This window comes from Centruroides sculpturatus, unplaced genomic scaffold, assembly GCF_000671375.1.
Source record: "Centruroides sculpturatus isolate CEXI.00-Female unplaced genomic scaffold, Cexi_2.0 scaffold1400, whole genome shotgun sequence".
In the NCBI taxonomy this organism is placed as follows: Eukaryota; Metazoa; Arthropoda; class Arachnida; order Scorpiones; family Buthidae; genus Centruroides; species Centruroides sculpturatus.
Genome location: NW_019385563.1, coordinates 182,094 through 187,348, shown reverse-complemented (window position 1 = coordinate 187,348; position 5,255 = coordinate 182,094). Strand labels below are relative to the sequence as shown.

Genomic DNA, 5,255 nt, shown 5'->3' with positions numbered 1-5,255 from the left:
TTTAAAAAAAAAACGGAGGGGTTTCTTTTATATATATATATATATACGTTATAATTTCGGAAATTATAAAGTTTTTATCGTTATTAAATTTTAGACAATAAGAAGACATTTGTAAGCTTTATTCTTGTATAGTTGTTTTTTTATTACACTCTGTTTATACGTAATAAAATTTATGTATGAAATAATAAAAACTTATTCTCGTTGCTCGCTTATAAGTCAGTGTATAACACTTAAATTTTCGTTCGTCGTGCAAGCAAAACTTTTATTAGTTGATAACAAATGTATATTCTGCAAATATTCTTTCTCTTTTTAAATACAGGGGGGATATAAATTTAGTATATATATATATATTTTTTTTTAATCGGAATATAGTTTTTCCCCCTCCCTCTCCGACTAGGAATTATTTTCTCCGAAGAGCCGTAGCATCATCTAATTCAAGTTTCATTTTTAGGAAGTAAATTTATACTTTTTTTTTTAAATATATAAAATTATAATCCTAGGCCACGTTTTTTTTTATAAGTTTGATCTTTTATACATTATTTTTTATCGTATAAATTGATAGCGCTAAGCATAAAATGATGGGCCTAAGAAACGTTTTTTTTTTCTGTAGTAGGCCTAGTAGTTTTAAGTCTTTGGAGAAATTTTTAAGCTTAAACTATTGGATTATAAGAATTATTCTCTGTATATTTTTTTTTGTTTTATGCTAGGGTAATTTTTAGTTGTAGTATTTCATTTGTTTTTTTTTTCTTCTTCTTCTTCTTCTTTATAAGTTATATATAACTAGTGGAAGAAGTAGCGCGTCGAAAGTAGCCGTATCCTGACAGAGGGAAGGCAGACAAATTGTCGTTTTTAGCTAAGCTACTCGCTTAACGATAAAATAAAAAAATCGTGTTTGTTTTTTTTTTCAAAAAAGTACTCGCCAACCTTTCGGCACCATTTACAAATTCACCCAGAGGACAAGATTACAAATAAGAAGAAATGAGGACTGATTGCCTAGCCATCGAAAGAAGCGAAGAAGGGGAAAAAGAAAAAAGTAAAGAGAAGGATCGGCCATACATTCTTAAGGTAGACTTAGTGACAAATGGAGTGCATTGGTGTGCCAACTCTCCACAATAATAACGGCTATAACTAGCAGCGGGGAAGGTAACTCCGTACTGATAGCAATTAGAAACAATTGATCATATTTTCATGTTCCGTCCCCTGTAACTCCGCCGTTTTTTTCTCCCCTTTTTTTTCGTTTTTTTTTTTTTTCGTAGCAGTCGAAGGCGGAGCACGGGTCGGGAGACTATTCTTGGAGAAATCAATATTTATGAGTGCAAGCCGCAGTCACACTGCTGATAAAACATACCTATAAACATGCTACTTCAGTGCCGTTGCTTCGAGCATTAAATTTTCATCAGCGTTTAATGCTGATTTATTCAATAGTCCGCGATGCTGAGTGCAACCAAATATAGCCGAAATGTGCTTAGCTTGTCGGTAGCCGAATGATCGGAAATTTATGTTTTCAGTCGCCGTGTATAAAGTTAGATGGTTTTTCACTGACTCAGCAGACTGGCCATCGATTCTTCACTGACCCCTTGCGATCGGCTTACGTACGGAACATCTGTAGTCGATCCACCAATTCACGCTTCTCTATCGAATGTAATTGTTTGATGCTATTTTTCTTTTTCTTTTCCTTTTCTTTTTTTTTATTTTATTATTATTTTTTGATGATTCGCAATTCTGATTTATTGTTATGGTTCCTCGAGTTAAAAATCCGACTGGAGAGTCTCGCTTTTCCGTTCGCTACCGTGTCTTACAGTTGGAGACGCCTTTACAGGGGTGAAACTGGATCACCGTATACGCTCTCGACTCTATCCAGGATTGCCTGAACTTTTATACAGACTCGACACTATCGTTAAACAGGGCCTGATGTATTATACAAGCTCGACACTATCGCTAAAGAGAACTTGATCTTTTATACATCCTTGCCGCTATCTCTAAATAGCGGTCGACAGTTATCCAGGCTCATATTTGTGGCTAAAGTGCCTGATTTTTTTTTAAAAAGTGAATCCAGAATATTGATTTTATACCCATTATGGGTTATTATTTGCCGTAAACAGGCTTAACACTAAGAGTTTTAAATCTTAATACAGTACTTTTCTATAAGATATAAATACTTCTAGGTATTATATCGTTACATAACAGCTTGCTTTTGCTCGAATAAGTTAGCTTTCTTGATTCTTATTCCGTCGTATTAGTTAAAGACGTTGATTTCTAGCAAAATCAGAAAATATTTCATTAATTTTAAAGCTTTTACGGCTTTAAACACCTTGTTAAAAAAGAGAATCTGATTGCGGGCTCGACTCTATTAAGGAGGATCCGATTATTACCTAGCACGACTCAATCGAGGAATGTCATAGCTCTTATATAGTTTCCTGCGCTATTGTTAAGGCAGCCTACGTCCGTAATATAGGTATTAGTGACCAAGTCCGAGTATTCTGGCCCTCCGGTTGCTGGCTGGAAGACAAATGACCCGACAATACACACGATGGGAAGCGGTTAACCTTACTGTTTGGTTATCCGCAGGGAGTTTGGTTGGCGGTTGAAAATGGCTGGTCTAATTGCTCTCTGGGGCTCGGACGGTAACGAAGATCTAAAAAGAGAAAAGAAAAAAAAAAAAGATATAAAAAAAAATAATAATAATAATAACGGCGCGGAACATCTCTTCAAAAGATAAGATAATTAAAAAAAGAGAGAGAGAGAGTGACTGAAAGAAAGAATGGGGAAAGATCAAAAAATAAAAATTGGGATTTAATTATTAGTTCTCTAAACTCTTAATTACTAAAAGGATATAAATATATTTCTTAAGTGGAGAAGTTAAATTGTTGCATTTTGTAATAATCAGTATTCATTCTTTGCTCGTTCAGAAAAAAACAATAGAACACACGTTTTATCTAGTACTATTTAATATCATTTAAAAAATCGAAAAATTATACTTTAATTTTTTTTTTAGGTAATTTAATCATCCGGTAGACGTACGTAAAAGTTTAGCTTCCTGTTAAGTTATATAACGGGTCATTCAGCTTGTTTATAGTTATATAATAAATAGAAAATGACGGTAAAAAATTGTATACCTTTATAGGAAACTGATTTGCATTAGATCTCAAGTAGACTATATAATATCAACATTGAATTCAAAGTGACCCGAGGGAGATTTTCATCTCCGATGAAATCAAATTTCGTTTCGGAAAATTGCATTGTTTATAGTGAATTAAAATATCCCCAAAGTTTTCATTTTCCTTTGGTTTCGACAATAGATTTTGTGCCGTGCCTTAAAATTATAAGAGTAGACTAAAACATAAACCAATACTCAACGTATTTTAATTATTTAGGCTATACGAACGTGTAATAAGAATTAATAAGAATAAGTTTTTTTTTAATATAAAATAATAGGCGTTTGTTTTAGAAATGAAATTCCTATACGAGCGTTTAGTTAAGGTAATTCGTTTAAGTAAAGATCCACAAGGATTAATTAGTTGTGTTAGCGTTAGCGAATTGTAAAGTTTTATCGAAAAACTCCGTGATTTATACGTATGTATAGCATATATATCCTTTAGTAGTAACAACTATTTTCCGCAATATTACCGACTCGTATAGATTTGGGACTCGATATTACCGTCTCATTTAATTTTATCGTCAATCGTTTCTTTTCGCTGGGGAAAAAGAAAGAAAAAAAAAAGTTCCTGGAAGAAATCGGAAACCGCATCTAACCGATCAGTATCTTCTACGATATATAATTAACCTTCTACCATCTTCCATTACATAGAGCGAACGACAAATGGAAGATGCGGCCGTCCGGACTAAGATATACTCTCTTATCCATTAGCAAAAGCTAAGCCCGGGGCCAAACATTCTTTTCCGTTATTTACCGAATCGAAAGCAAGAATATCTTATGAATTCTAAATTTCGTATGCAAAACAAGAGACTTCTTACCCTCCCTTCCTTTGCATCGCTCGGTTTTACTGGCAAACCACTCGCTAGGAGTTTGACAGCAATAAAACAGTTTCTGTCATAGGTCGCTGTTAGTACGCGATCACAGAAAAGTTTGTACCGTCGTTTTTCTATCCTCTAATACAAGACTTTTATTGCCCTATTATCGGCCCTAGTCTCAACCACGTCTTCCTGGTGACATCTGGCTCTAAGTACTTACCAAGCTAGACACGCTAAAGGCTAACTAAATGACCGACGCTTGTAACCGGCCCCGTCACCTGCTCTGGTAATACGTTACAGGATCGTAACAACAAAAATATAGTTAATACTCACCACTATTTTTACGTTAATTGGCTTTAATCTGTTACCGAAAGTGGAATTGATCAGATCCTCTTCAGCACTTTTCCTTTGTTCCCGTGTTCTATTGCATCGGATCAGGAGCGGGGGTGGACGTCCATTTTTTATTTGTTTTCCTTCGTTGTGTTTATTATAATTAGTACATTTGTTAAGATTTCGTTAAATACGATTATTATCGCGACATTTTTACTTCTTTTCTACAAACAAACTCCTTATACATTTGAAGACATTCTTTGTTATTAACCTAAAATTACAAGAATAGCTATCGATTTAGAATAATGGGAAAGACCGAGAGGAAAAGGAACTATTTAATTAGGTTCCCCCCGAAGCATTTTATTCTTCTAAAAAAGTATAGAAAAATAGCCTATATAGAGAACCTTTAACGGAATGATTCACGGCAATGACACGAATTCGGTTTGACACGTTGTCTACTCAACCTAAAATTGAAGACGATAGCTCGATTGGAAGAATTGAAAGCCCAAGAGTAAGAGACGGACTGACTGATTTATAGACTTCATACAGCTATAGAGACTGATTAATACAGTCTGTGACTCCCTTACACCACTAAAACTATAGAAAATTACGATCCTTATAAAACAATATAATATAATTCTCGATCCGATTTGTATTTTAGTCACTTCTTGTATACGTTTAAATTAAATATCGCTACGATTTATTACATTAAAAACGTTTAAAAACGAATACAAGTTATAATTTTCTACGAATAATTCTCCGCCCAAAATACCATTCTTTTTGACAAATTACAATTTTACTATCTCCGTATCCATCCTTGTTTTGTAATTTGCTTTGAAGTGTAATTAAAATTGATTAAACATTCTGTTTATTTTCGATAATTACAAGAATGCGTGAAAAATATTACCATAAAAAAATTATTATTATTATATTTTTTATATATATATTTTTTT

At 33.5% G+C, this 5,255-nt stretch overlaps 1 long non-coding RNA gene across 1 annotated transcript in view; it reads right to left on the bottom strand.

Moving 5' to 3' along the window:
• Positions 1–1,910: 1,910 nt before the first annotated feature.
• Positions 1,911–5,255, bottom strand: part of LOC111640159 — a 3,968-nt gene continuing 623 nt past the window's right edge. Inside the window, exon 3 of the long non-coding RNA XR_002759230.1 lies at positions 1,911–2,635. This is a non-coding gene — a long non-coding RNA (uncharacterized LOC111640159). The remainder of the gene's footprint in view (positions 2,636–5,255) is intronic.